We start from the raw sequence: 16,150 nt of genomic DNA, 5'->3' as shown, positions 1-16,150 counted from the left end.
CATCATTCTTGGGGACTTCAATGCTAGAGTTGGCTCTGACTACATCTCCTGGGATGGAGTGATTGGAAAGCACGGTGTGGGCCACTGCAACCCAAATGGATTGCTTTTGCTTCAGACTTGTGCAGAGCACGAACTGCTGATAACGAACACAGTTTTCTGCCTCCCTACCCGTAACAGGACGTCATGGATGCATCCACGCTCAAAGCATTGGCATCTCATCGATTACGTCATCGTCAGGAAAAGGGATAGGCAAGATGTACGTGTAACAAAGACCATGTGCGGGGCCGAGTGTTGGACAGACCATCGCCTTGTAGTCTCGAAGCTGAATATTCGAATCCAGCCCAAGAGACGCCCCCAAGGCCAGAAGGCTCCAAAACGGCTCAACATCGCTAAGCTGAATAACATCACCATCAAACAGTCCTTTGTGGAACTGCTGGAAGATCGTCTGGAATCCGCCTCTCTGGACAACCAGAATGTGGAGTCTGACTGGAGGACCCTGCGTGAGCTGATCTATAGTACAGCTTTAGAGACCCTGGGACCCATGACCAGAAAGCACAAAGACTGGTTTGATGAAAACTGTGATGAAATCAAGCAGCTTCTGGATGAGAAACGCCGTCTGCATCAAGCCTACCTGAGCAACCCAAAGTCCACATCAAAAAAGGATGCGTACGATGCCATCCGCAGGATTGTTCAGCAAAAGTTACGCCAGATGCAGGATAAGTGGCTGAGTGACAAAGCTGATGAGATCCAGGGATATGCTGACAGGCACGATATGAAGAGGTTCTATGATGCCTTAAAAGAAGTCTACGGCCCCACATCCTCAGGATCATCCCCCCTCCTCAGTGCAGATGGGAATACCTTGATCACCGAGAAGGAGAAAATTCTCGAACGCTGGGCTGAGCACTTCAACAGTGTCTTAAATCGCCCTTCCTCCATAAATGATGAAGCCATAGTCCCCATCAACGAAGCACTGGACGATCCGCCAACACTTCTTGAGACCCAGAAAGCAATCCGTCTGCTATCCAGTGGCAAAGCATCTGGCTCAGACTCCATACCAGCACAGGTCTACAAGGATGGAGGCACTGTGCTGACTGAGAAGCTCCATCAGCTGTACTCACTCATGTGGAAAGAAGAGACGATCCCCCAGGATTTCAAAGATGCATCTATCATTCACTTGTACAAGCGAAAGGGGAACCGGCAAGCCTGTGATAACCATCGGGGCATTTCCTTGCTCTCCATCGCAGGCAAGATACTTGCCAGGATCCTACTAAACCGCCTCACAGCACACCTTGACCAAGGTCATTTGCCTGAGAGCCAATGTGGATTCCGGAAAGAGCGCGGAACCACCGACATGGTGTTTGCTGCAAGGCAGCTGCAAGAGAAATGTCAGGAGCAAAATGTTGATCTGTTCTCCACCTATGTCGACCTCACTAAGGCCTTCGACACTGTGAGTAGAGAGGGACTGTGGAAGATCATGGCCAAGTACGGATGCCCTCGGAAATTTATTTCCTTGGTCAGCCAGTTCCATGAAGGCATGCAGGCTCAAGTCCAGGACAATGGCGAAACATCTGCTCCTTTTGCTGTCACAAATGGTGTCAAGCAAGGCTGCGTCCTGGCTCCAACGCTGTTCAGCCTCATGTTCTCTGCAATGCTTACTGATGCCTTCAGAGATGGCGATGTTGGAATCGGCCTAAAGTACCGAACAGATGGCAAGTTGTTTAACCTCAGAAGGCTTCAAGCAAAAACGAAGGTCATGACAGACATCATCAGAGACTTTTTGTTTGCTGATGATTGTGCCCTCAACGCTGGATCTGAAGCTGACATGCAACTCAGCGTCGACAAGTTTGCCACTGCCAGCAGGAACTTTGGCCTTACCATCAGCACGAGGAAAACTGAAGTTCTCCATCAGCCAGCCCCAGGGAAACCCTACGTTGAGCCCAACATCACAGTCAACGGTCAGAGACTCAGTGCGGTGGAGCGGTTCACATACCTTGGCAGCACACTATCACGAAATGCGACCATCGACGATGAAGTGAACGTCAGGATTGCAAGAGCAAGCGCAACTTTTGGCAGACTCAGTGCAAATGTCTGGAACAGAAGAGGCATTAGTCTTGAGACCAAGCTAAAGGTCTACAGAGCAGTAGTTCTCCCCACACTACTGTACGCCTGCGAAACTTGGACAGTGTACCAGCGACATGCCAAGAAGCTGAACCACTTCCACACAACATGCCTCAGGAAGCTACTGAACATCAAGTGGCAAGACAGGACCCCAGACACAGAGGTGCTCGCAAAAGCCACCCTTCCCAGCATCTTCACCATCCTGATGCAGTCCCAGCTTCGCTGGGCTGGACACGTGGCGCGCATGCCAGACCATCGGCTGCCCAAAAGGGTCTTCTATGGCGAGCTGCAACAAGGGAAGAGATCACACGGAGGTCAGAAGAAGCGCTTCAGAGATACTCTGAAAGTCTCTCTTAACCTTGACTCCTGGGAGGAATCTGCAGTGGACCGTGACAAATGGCGCGCTGTTGTGCACAAAGGTGCCAAGTTGTGCGAGGCCAACAGGACTGCTGCAGCTGTTCAGAAGAGGCAGGCCAGAAAGTCACGGGCAAACAAGCCCCCTGACAATGATATGCCTGTCTTTGTCTGCCCCAACTGTCAGCGAACATTTCGTGCGCAGATTGGACTATTCAGTCATCTGTGCATTCACAGATAGATTCATGAGCATCCTTTTTTCCTTTTTACTCCTATTTCAGTGGCTTTATTTTTTTACGGTTGGTTTCATTTTATCCTACATTCCTACTCTTCACATTTTGGGTGTACCCGGAGACTCGAACTCACAACCTTCTGATTGAGAGAACGGTGATCAGCCTACTGAGCCATGCAGGTACCCTTTAATAACGAGTTTACAAATAACGGATATCTACCAAGATCACCATAAACCACTTTGTTTGGTATTTTCACTGGCACTCCCAAGAATCGCTTACACGCTAATAAATAAATTTTTTCTACATTCTCTAGTCTATTCATACCCCAAATTTCAGATGCGTACAACAGAACAGGCTGTACCTTTACATCAAATATTTTGAAAAATACTGCATATGACATTTCTTTACACTTTTGAAAAGCCTTCACAAGGCTCGTGGTTGCCCTTTTGCCTTTCACAATAAGATGTTCAGTCCCCCTTTTGGGACTTATCTTTGAAGTGAATGTATACCCTAAATAACAGTATTCATTTACTACTTCTATTTCTTCATCTTCAAAAAACCACTTCTGATGCCTACCTAAAAACCCGCCTTTTCTGAACACCATTATTTTTGTCTTCTGCACATTAATTTTCAACTTCATCACCTGACAGCATGATTGAAGAATATTCATTTGATTTTGAAGTCCTGTTGGAGTTGTTGATAATAAAGCAATAACATCGGCAAAAAGCAATATGAACAGTTCCATGCTACCTGGTATCAACTGAACCCCATGTCTACCTGACACAGACATATGTTCAGCAATCTGACTGATGAATGTACAAAATAAAGTAGGGCTCATGACACATCCCTGTCGTACACCAAGTGGACATTAAAAAAATTCAGAATATTGTGAATTAACCCTGACACATGCTAACAATGAACCATACATCGCTTTCAAAGACTTAAAGAATTTACCAGATACACCCTGTCTTCTTAAATGTTGTAACAACTTATCATAGCTTACAGAATCGAATGCTTTTCTAAAATCAACGAAAGCAACTTATAATTTATTTTGACACATGCATTTCTGAACACAAGTATACAGGTTAAAGATCTGATCAACAGTTGAGTAGTTTTTTCGGAAACCAGCTTGACCTTCTGTAATCATCTCGTTATTTTCTAACCAATTATATAATCGATTATTCAACACCGTTGTAAAGCACTTAGAAATAATACTTAACAGGCATACCCCTCTATAATTATCAACATTATCAATATCGCCTTTCTTAAAAATGGGAATGACAATAGCTTTGGGCCATTCTTTTGGGTACAGTCCTTTATCGAACAGAGCATTAAATAATTTTGTCAGAAATGGTACATTTCAGCAGAAATACAATCAAGTCCACATGCTTTTCCCGACTTCAGCTTGTGAAGAACGAACGAAACCTCATTCTCTGAAATTGCATTATTAAGTTCACATTCTTCATCATCATCGAGGTTACTAAGATCAGCAGAATTATCAACATTGTCCATATCATTATCCAAAGAAAATAGACTTTTGAAGTGCTGATGCCACTCTTCCATACTGACATTATTACTGATGTTACTTTTTGTTTTTCCACATTTCATTTCTGTTAGGCTTTTCCAGAATGCTGACGAGTTTGATAAATTTGATTCCAGGAATCTATTTTTCCTCTTCGATAATTTCTTTTAGTTTTTAATAAAGTTATATATTTTTTCGTGCTTGAACATATTCTTTTCTATCTTCCTCATCCCTTGAAAATCTAAATGTTCTTAACTTATTTCTGGTGTCAATTTTGAGCAACTTACATGCTTTATCAAACCATTCAGAATTTTGTCTCTTTGGCTGGGTAAAACATTTCTTAACCATACAACTGCTTGCAGAGCTAACACATTCAACAAATACATTAAGTGCTTCATCAATATCTGTATCGAGACATTCTACAGCATGTTTTATGTTATTTTCTGAGTCTCTGTTATTCAAATTGGCAATGTATACATCTTCCTTTTCTTTGTTCCACACGCATTTCTTCACAAATGAGTTTTTGCTTCTGCCATCTTGATTATTTACAGTCTTGGGTAAGTTCTTTGAGCGCATAAATGATAATACAACAGGCATGTGATCTGACTCTGTGCAGTCATCTACTTTAAGAGAAACATTACATGCAAGCTGATTTGAGGACATTTCACAAGACATCAAAAAATAGTCAACGGTGCTTAACCCGTTGTTTGATATGAACGTGTAACTTCCGTCAAAACCATACTTGTGTAATCCATTTAAAATCATGATGTCTAAAGCATTACACATTTCAAGAAGCTGATCCCCAAATGTGTTTCTTATTTCATCGAGAGAGAGAGAGAGAGAGAGAGAGAGAGAGAGAGATTACAAGAAAACAATCTTTATACATGAGGATACATAGATATTTATTAAATGGAAGAGTTGTTTGTTGTGTTCACATGTGTGTATCTGTGTGTGTCTATGTGTGTGTGTGTGTGTGTGTGAGGTTCTGTAACAAAATAGATTCAAATGTGGAATGTATTTACCGAATTAGATGTGTATGAGAAAGAGACAGAGAGAGATTACAAGATGAAATTCTTTATTCATGAGGATAATAGATATATGATAAATGAAAGATTGTTGTGTTCATATATATATATTATGTATTTGTGTACACATGTTTTGAGCTGAAAATAGATTCAAATGTGGAAAGTATTTACTGAATTTGAGGTGCATGACAGAGAGAGAGAGAGAGAGAGAGAGAGAGATTGCAAGAAAAAATCTTGATACATGAGGATACATAGATATTTATTAAATGAAAGAGTTGTTTGTTGTGTTCACATGTGTGTGTATGTGTGTGTGTGTGTGTGTGTGTGTGTGTGTGTGTGTGTGTGTGTGTGTGTGAGAGAGAGAGAGAGAGAGAGAGAGAGAGAGAGAGAGGTTCTGTAACAATAATATGACTGATAGCAGTTTACATAACTGATTTCAGACTGCTGGGAAACAGACCCTGGCCTGACTGATCCAATCCGGGGGGTACCGTGCATCTTGTGTATGGAATGTAACTGAACTTTATTTCTTATATGAAGTTGAATCCTTTTTCACTTAAACAAAAGCAAATTTGAGTTTGAACAATCATTTGAAACAAATAGCCATGCACATTGTTAATATCTATACTTATTTTAAAGCAAATTTTAAAGCAAATTCCATGGCGGGACACTTTTTTACTCCCCGACAGTGTATTCAAGTCTTTGCGATATATTCGTCAAGCTGTCAGGAAAACGAAAAGAAGGGGCATCTATACAAAGAAGAGACCTCCATACAAAAGTGAAGAGACTTCCACAAAACGGTGAAGGGACCTCCTTACAAAAGTGAGGAGACCTCCATGCAACATGAAGATACCTTTACACTACAGGAGGGACATCAGTAACCTTCATAGAACATACAGGAACCTCTATACAACGGGGAAGGGATCTTCACACAACAACGGGGACCGCCATACAACTGACAGGATCCTTCACACAACAAACGGGAACCCCCATACAACAGACATGGACATCACAAACAGTAACCTTCATACAACAGACAGGAACCTTCACACAACAGACATGAACCTCCATAAAACAGATATGAACCTCTATACAACAGACAGAAACCTTCACACAACAAACGGTAACCCCCACACAACAGACAGGAACCTTCACACAACAAACGGGAGCCTCTAGTGAACAGACAGAAAGCTCCATACATGAGGAAAGGAACATGCATCAACAGAAGGGACCTCCACACATGAAAGGGTCCTCCATAAAACAGGGGCCTCCATACAACAGAAGGGACCTCCATACAACAGTAAAGGGACCTCCATACAACACAGAAGGGGCCTCCATACAACAGGGAAGGGACCTCCATACAACACAGAAGGGGCCTCCATACAACAGTAAAGGGACCTCCATACAACACAGAAGGGGCCTCCATACAACAGGGAAGGGGCCTCCATACAACAGGGAAGGGACCTCCATACAACAGGGAAGGGACCTCCATACAACAGAGAAGGGGCCTCCATACAACAGGGAAGGGACCTCCATACAACAGGGAAGGGATCTCCATACAACAGAGAAGGGGCCTCCATACAACAGGGAAGGGACCTCCGTACAACAGGGAAGGGATCTCCATACAACAGGGAAGGGACCTCCATACAACAGAGAAGGGGCCTCCATACAACAGAGAAGGGGCCTCCATACAACAGGGAAGGGACCTCCATACAACAGAGAAGGGGCCTCCATACAACAGGGAAGGGACCTCCATACAACAGAGAAGGGGCCTCCATACAACAGGGAAGGGGCCTCCATACAACAGGGAAGGGATCTCCATACAACAGGGAAGGGACCTCCATACAACAGAGAAGGGGCCTCCATACAACAGGGAAGGGATCTCCATACAACAGGGAAGGGACCTCCATACAACAGGGAAGGGACCTCCATACAACAGAGAAGGGGCCTCCATACAACAGGGAAGGGACCTCCGTACAACAGGGAAGGGATCTCCATACAACAGGGAAGGGACCTCCATACAACAGAGAAGGGGCCTCCATACAACAGGGAAGGGATCTCCATACAACAGAGACGGTGCCTCCATACAACAGGGAAGGGACCTCCATACAACAGGGAAGGGATCTCCATACAACAGGGAAGGGACCTCCATACAACAGGGAAGGGATCTCCATACAACAGGGAAGGGAACTCCATACAATAGGGAAGGGACATCCATACAACAAAAGGGAGCCCCTTACAATAGGGAAGGGATCTCCATACAATAGAAGAGTCTTCCATACAACAGGGAAGGGACCTCCATACAACGGAAGAGACCTCCACACAACAGGGAAAGGACCTCCACACAACAGAATGACCTCCGTACTACAGAAGGGACTTCCATACAACAGGGAAGGAACCTCCATACAACAGAATGACCTCCATACAACAGAAGAGACCTCCGTACAACAGATGTGACCTCCATACAACAGGGAAGGGACCTCCGTACAACAGACTGTCACCATGGAAAACGTCAATTTCATCAAAGCCTTGCTGTCAAATATATCATGGCAAAAACAATTCCGACGACACGATGACACGACGCAGCGCATAATCAGCCTGGGCATCGGCAGAGCAAAGACAAAAAGAGGAACCAGAGCGGGCAGACTTCGCCGTTTGTGGATCTCTGTCCCCAGCACTGATCATCCTGTCTCCGATGTCAGCCCTGCTGTTGCTGTGACTGTCAACGACAACCTCAACACTCATGTTCAAGCTGACTCCTTTACTTCCCGTGACACTGTCCTTTCTGACACTGTTCCAAAATGTGGTGTATCTCCCGCGATTGGCCCTGGTCTGCTTTCTACCCCTTCCACACCTGTCTCAACTCCCGGACCTTTCTCTGCCTTCCCACTGTCCTCCACTGCTCAGTCACCATCGTCTCCTTCCGTTGCCTGTCTGTCTGACTCACCTGCTTCACCATTAGATTTCTCTCAGCCTGCCCCTGATCTCTTTCATGCCTGCCTGTTCAATGCTCAATCTGTCTGCCCTGATCAAAAGACTGACTATATTTCTGATTATATTTTTGAAAATAATTTTGATATCGTATTTCTCACTGAAACCTGGTTGAAATTACAAGGTCACGAACCCAAAATTAAACAACTGACCCCCCCTGGATACAAAACCAAGTCACTTCCTCGACTGTCTCGTGGAGGTGGCATCGCCATCGTCTATAGAAATATCTTGGAGTCTTCCCTTTCCTTCTCCCATAACCATGCCTTTCCACATAACACTTTTGAAATGCTCGAAGTCACTCTCAATGTTCCCGGTCACTCAATCATCTTCTGTTGTCTCTATCGTCCTCCTCCTAGTCGTAAAAATAACCTAACGTCTTCTCTGTTTCACGATGAGTTCCGAACATTACTTGATTACTACAACCTTCGTTCTGGCAAACTTATCATCCTCGGAGACTTCAATTTTCATTTCAACAACCAAACTTCCTCTGATGTCAAACGCCTATGTCTATCTCTGTCCAATCATTCTCTCTCTCAGCTCGTTACAGAACCAACACACAGATCTGGCCATACGTTGGACTGGCTCATCACACGTGACTCTGATGCTATGATTGCGTCAGTGACTGTAACTGACGAACTCTCTTCCGACCATTCTGCTGTATTATTCTTGCTTAATATTTCAAAACCTACCAGAACCAAAAAAATCCGTTACTCGTCGCAACCTGAAATCCATCAACATTAACACTTTTTCTTCTCAAGCTGCTGAACGCCTTTCCAAAATTTCTTCCCACACCAATGTCTCTACACACTACAACTCTGTCCTCTCTCAACTGCTGGATGAACATGCACCCCCCACTACCCGCATGCTCCCTGATAGACCTTCCGCCCCGTGGTACACACAAGACATTCGAATTGCAAAACGCAAACGTCGCCAATTGGAACGGCGATGGCGATCAACAAAACTGAAAGTCCACAATCAAATCTTCCGAAAACAAATAAATAAAGTCAAACATATGATCTCATCAGCGAAGACAAACTTCTTTTCTTCTCAAGTTCTCGATGCCACATCCACCTAATCTCTTTACACTATCATGTCAAATCTTCTCGGCACTGCAAAAAAGACTCCTCTTCCTTCTGCCTACACTTTATCTGAACTCCCCAATGTCTTCTCCTCTTTCTTTCTTGACAAAGTCCAGAATATTCGTACCATCTTAGACCAAATGCCTTTCCAACCTACTCATCCTGATCCTCAATTCAACGGCACTCCTCTCCATTCCTTTAATCCATTAACTGAAACAGATGTCCATGAAATCCTCAAAGAAATGACAATAAAATCCTGTGAGCTCGATCCTATACCAGCCTCTGTTTTTTCTCAGTGTGTCTCACAGCTTCTCCCCACAATCACCAACATTGTCAACTCATCCCTTCTCACTGGAACGTTTCCATCCACTTTCAAAACTGCAATAGTCCGGCCTCTTCTGAAGAAATCCAACCTTGACGCAAACATTTTGAAAAACTATCGACCAGTTTCTAATCTTCCATTCCTGTCCAAACTCCTTGAAAAAGCCGTCCTGAAGCAGCTCAACAATCACCTTTGTTTCAACAATCTCATCCACCCATTTCAGTCTGCCTATCGTGCTGACCACAGCACCGAAACCACTCTCCTCCAAATCCTGAATAACCTACTGCTAGCGTCCGACTCAGGACAGATCTCCCTTCTCACTCTTCTCGACTTGTCAGCCGCCTTTGACACGGTAGACCATTCAATCCTTCTTTCCCGTCTTCATTTTACATTTGGTATCAACGGCACTGTTCTAAACTGGTTCAAATCTTATCTCACTGATCGATTCCAGTCTGTCATTGTTGATAATTTCCAGTCTGAACCCGTTAAAATTGAACATGGAGTCCCACAGGGATCTGTTTTAGGCCCAGTGCTCTTCACACTGTACACTGCTCCTCTCGCTGAAATTATCAACCGCCATAATGTCAGTCATCATTCTTATGCTGATGACACTCAACTCCAGAAGAGTGATACACCTGAAAAACTGTTGTCGCTCTTGCAAGAAACATCTAACTGCTTCCTGGATATTCAAAATTGGATGACTCTAAATAAGTTACAATTGAACGCGGACAAAACTGAAGCAATGATCATAGGAACTAAACAAAAACTGTCTTCCATTACAACTAATACAATCAAACTTGGCAGTACATCCATCCCTCTGTCCACTTCAGTCAGGAACCTCGGCGTTGTCCTTGACAACACACTGTCCATGCAAACATTTATCAATCAGACATGTCAATCCTGCTACTGTCAACTGCGGCGCATCAGTTCCATCCGGAAATATCTGTCCACTGACGCAACATCTAGACTTGTCGTTTCTCTCATTCTCTCTCGCCTTGACTACTGTAACTCTCTATTGTCTGGTTTGCCTGCTTCATCCATTCAGTCCCTTCAGCGCATACAAAATTCTGCTGCCCGACTCGTCCTCAGAAAGAAAAGATCTGAGCACACCACTCCTCTTTTGCAACATCTCCACTGGCTCCCTGTCTCACACCGAATAAAGTACAAGATCAGCACTCTATGCTACAAATGTATTCACAAATCAGCCCCTTCCTATCTCTGTGGCTGCCTTCACCTCTACACTCCATCTTGCTCACTACGATCAGCTTCGGATCCACTCCACTTACACATACCCAGATTCAAACTCTCGACTGTTGGCCACCATTCTTTCTCTGTCTCTGGACCTTGCAATTGGAATGAACTTCCTCTTTCGCTTCGTCAAGTCTCCACACTCAGCTCTTTCAAGTCTGGCCTTAAAACCCACCTCTTCCCAAAATAGCCCCCCTTCCCTGCCTCTTCCTTGTCTTTTTTTTTTTTTTTTTTTTTTAGTTTTAGAGTTATGCTTGCGTGAGAATGACTGGTGCGAAAGCGCTTTGATTTGTTTATGCACAAGATTTTGCGCTATATAAGTACCATTATTATTATTATTATTAGAAGGGATCTCCATACATAGAAGGGACCTCCATACAACAGAAGGCACCTCCATACAACAGGGAAGGGACATCCATACAACAGAAGGCACCTCCATACAACAGGGAAGGGGCTTCCATACAACAGGGTAGGGACCTCCATACAACAGAAAGGACCTCCATACAACAGAAGGGACCTCCATACAACAGAATGGACCTCCGTACAACAGAAGGGACCTCCGTACAATAGGGAAGGAACCTCCATACAACAGAAGGGACCGCCATACAACAGGAAAGGGACCACCATACAACAGAATGGACCTCCATACAACAGATTGGACCTCCATACAACAGAATGTACAACAGAAGGGACCTCTGTACAACAGGAAAGGGACCTCCATACAACAGAAAGCACCTATGTACAACAGAAAGGACCTCCACACAACAGAAGGTACCTCCATGCAACAGAAGGGACGTCTGTACAACAGAAAGGACCTCCATACAACAGAAGGGACCTCTGTACAACAGAAGGGACCACCATACAACAGAAATGACCTCCATACAACAGAAGGGACCTCCATATAACAGAAAGGACCTCCATACAACAGAAGGGACCTCCGTACAACAGGAAAGGGACCTCCGTACAACAGAAGGGACCTCCATACAACAGGAAAGGGACCTCCATACAATAGAAGGGACCTCCGTACAACAGGAAAGGGACCTCCATACAATAGAAGGGACCTCCGTACAACAGGAAAGGGACCTCCATACAATAGAAGGGACCTCCGTACAACAGGGAAGTGGCATCCATACAACAGAAGGGACCTCCAAACAACAGAAAGGACCTCCGTACAACAGGAAATGAACCTCCATACAACAGAAGGGACCTCCGTACAACAGGGAAGGAGACTTCCAGGGACCTCCGTACAACAGAATGACCTCCAAACAGCAGAAGGGACCTCCATAGAACTGAAGGGACCTCCATACAACAGGGAAGAGACCACCGTACAACAGAAGAGATCTCTATACAATAGAAGTGACTTCCATACAACAGAAGGGACCTCCATACAACAGAAGGGGCCTCCATACAACAGGAAAGGAACCTCCATACAACAGAAGGGACCTCCATACAACAGGAAAGTTCTCCATACAACAGAAGGGGCCTCCATACAACAGAAAGGACACCCGTACAACAGAAGGGACCTCCATACAACAGAAAGGACCTCCATACAACAGAATGGACCTCCTTACAACAGAAGGGATCTCCATACAACAGAAGGGACCTCCTTACAAGAGAAGGGATCTCCATACAACATAAAAGGACCTCCTTACAACAGAAGGGATCTCCATACAACAGAAGGGACCTCCTTACAAGAGAAGGGATCTCCATACAACATAAAAGGACCTCCTTACAAGAGAAGGGATCTCCATACAACAGAAGCGACCTCCATACAACAGAAGGGACCTCCATACAACAGGGAAGCGACCTCCATAGAACAGAAGGGACCTCCACACAACAGGGAAATGACCTCCATACAACAGAAGGGACCTCCATACAACAGGGAAGGGACCTCCGTACAACAGGGAAGGGTCCTCCGTACAACAGAAGGGGCCTCCGTACAACAGAAGGGGCCTCCATACAACAGGGAAGGGATCTCCATACAACAGAGAAGGGATCTCCATACAAAAGGGAAAGGACCTCCATACAACAGGGAAGGGACCTCCATACAACAGGGAAGGGACCTCCATACAACAGAGAAGGGATCTCCATACAAAAGGGAAAGGACCTCCATACAACAGGGAAGGGATCTCCATACAACAGAGAAGGGATCTCCATACAGTATCAGTATCAGTAGGTCAAGGAGGCGTCATTGCGTTTGGTCAAATCCATATACGCTATACCACATCTGCCAAGCAGATGCCTGACCAGCAGTGTAACCCAATGCACTTAGTCAGGCCTTGAGAAACAACAACAACAAAACAGAAGGGACCTCCATACAACAGAAGGGACCTCCATACAACAGGGAAGGGACCTCCAGGGACCTCTGCACGCCAAAGAGGGACTTCCATACAACAGAGGGAGAAGAATTAAATGAAATAGAATGTAGATAGAATAGAAAGAATTGGAATGGCTCATTCAGATACAGGTCACAGACCCAGGTGGTGGGGTTCACATGGCTGTAATACAACTCAGTGAAACAGCATAAGCAAACAAGGATTTTTTTTCTTATAAATAACAGAATATAAGTTGTGAACATTTATCCTCTTCTTCTTCTTCAGCGTTCGATATTGTTGGGATGCGTCAGACTTGAAGCTTCGTTGCCCTGACGAAGCCCACAGTTTTCTCCAGGTCAGTCCGGTCACCCCAAAGCTGTGCCAGAAGCTCTACTCCCTCAGGCCAGCTCTGGCGTCGTAGATCCTCAAAAGTGGGACAGTGTTGGAAAGTACGTTCTGGGGTTTGTGTACCTGTGCCACAGGGACATTCATCAGTGTGCGATATCTTCATTCGGCTCAGATGACACAAAAGCCTGCAGTGGCCTGCACAAAGTCTGAAGAGGATTGTTTGCTGGTGTCACTGGAGTTGGTGGATCGCATCTGTCCCTCTGTCAGCGTTCGACCTTCTCTTCCTTCGGTACTGGCTGTGGATAATGGTTTTTGCCTCTCTGGGTGGCTGAACTGCTCCATTTTGCTTCCCACTTTTTACAGAGCATCAGCTTTTTCATTCCCAGTGATCCCGCAGTGGGATGGAATCCACTGCAATGTGATGGTAGACACTTATTAGAGGCCAATAATTATTAGGGTCTTGCTGTTGGTCACTTTGTTTTGCAGCGCTTCTAGCACAGATTTGCAATCAGTGAAGAAGACGATCTTGGGTGGAGGTCTGGCTGATTCAGCAAGGGTTTTTGCTGCATGGAGGAGAGCGCTTGTTTCTGATCTGTTGTTAGAGATTTTTCCAGTGGGAAAATTTTCTTGTGAGTTTTCCATTTCTGTGTTGGATGAAAACTCCTGCTCCTCCGTTCTTTACGACTCTGTCTGAGGACCCATCAGTAAAGACATGTGTAAACATTTATCAAGAGAAAGAGGGACAGATATATATATATATATATATATATATATATATATATATATATATATACATACATACATACATATATAGATGTTGTTGGTATTGACTTCGAGATCGAAGATAAACGTGAAGGTCATAATGGTTCTTCACGAGCACAAGCACACTGATGACAGATGAGTCCGACTCGAGATCAGCAGATACTTCCACAGAGGCTGCAGGGGAATGTCTGGTCTGTAGTGGGTTCTGTTTGTCCCTTGTTTTTCCACCTTTTCCTCTTCTCCTCAAGACTGGCTTGACGTCTTGCCTCAAAGGTGCTGGCAGCTTGGTGGGTGGCGTGACGCCAGGCACCTCGGTCAGCTGCCTGAATCATCCATTGGCTGTTGATATCACGGGTGAGCGCCTTCTTCAGCATATCTATGTACCGCTTCCAGGGTGCTCCTCAGTTGCGGTGGCCATATGACAGTTCACCGTATAGAACGATCTTGGGTAGGTGGTGGTCTTCCATTATGAAGATTTGTTTTCAGAATATGGCCTCGATGCCGGTAATTTTGGCTTTCTTGAGCATCTCAACGTAGTTGATGTAGCCACTCCAATGGAGCCTTAAGATGGTGTGGAAGCAGCATTGGCAGAATATTCCCAGGAGGCAGATGTGACTCCGGTACGTGACCCAAAACTCAGAGCTGAAAAAGAGGGTGGTCAGCACAATGGCTCTGTAGACGCTGATCTCTTTCTCTGTTTTGAGATCATTGTAACTTGTTCATCACCCTCTTGCAGAGCCTTCAAAATACAATGTTTGCCTCTGCCAGTCTATTGTCCACTTCCTTGTCAAACCTCGCGACAGTGGAGATGTTGCTTCCGAGGTAGCAGAACTGCTGAACAGTGTTAAGTTTTGTCTGGTTCTTTGTGATGCTTGGTGGGTTTCGCTGAAGTTAGAGGCAGGCTGGTGAAAAACTTCAGTTTTCTTCAGGCTGATTTCAAGACCAAAACGGTCAGCGGCTTCTGCGAAACAGGAAGTGATACATTGAAAAGTCCTTTCAGTGTGTGCTACAAGAGCAGCAGCATAAGCAAATAGAAGCTCTTGGATCACATTCTCAAATGTCTTGATGTGGGCTTGCAGTCGACGCAGGTTGAAGAGGTTTCCGTCAGTGCGAAAGTGGATGTAAACCCTATCTGCTTCATCCAAGTCCCGCGTCGCTTGTTCTAGCATCATGCTGAAAGAGACTGAGAACAGCGTTGGGACTAGAACGCAGCCTTGTTTCATCCCGTTGGGAATTTTGAAAAGCTGTTTCCATGTCTTACTTGGCCGAGCTGACCTTCGTAGAGCTGCTTGACCATAGTGAGGAACTTCGAGTGAGCAGGTTAGCTTCTCAAGGGTTGTCCAAAGGACTTTCCTGTCCTGTGACAAAAGCTTTTGTCAGACCAACAAAGGCATTTTTCTAGGAGATATCAAAACATAAATTACACAACATACGAAGTCGAGAGAGAGAGAGAGAGAGAGAGAGAGAGAGAGAGAGAGAGAGAGAGAGAGAAATGACAATGACAATGACAAATGTTTTATTGAGGGTAAAATGGATAAGCTGGAAGCTTCTTTACACCATGCCTTCACACACGCATACACACACATTGTAATAAATGAAATAAGTATGAATAATAAATAGAACAAACCAAATAGATAATAATAGTTACATAAATGGATGAATCAAAGACTACAATTACGGAAACATGAAAATCATACAAAACATTACCACATGAAAATCTTCAAACACACACGTGTGTGCACCGTGACACAGGCATCATACACATAATCTCGTCCACACAAGTACACAGAGATACACACGCATACTTACACTCGCCGATTTTCCTTGCTTACACAC

The sequence above is a fragment of the Babylonia areolata genome, chromosome 26 (genome assembly GCF_041734735.1).
Source record: "Babylonia areolata isolate BAREFJ2019XMU chromosome 26, ASM4173473v1, whole genome shotgun sequence".
NCBI lineage: Eukaryota > Metazoa > Mollusca > Gastropoda > Neogastropoda > Buccinidae > Babylonia > Babylonia areolata.
Note: the sequence above shows the minus strand (reverse complement) of the source record.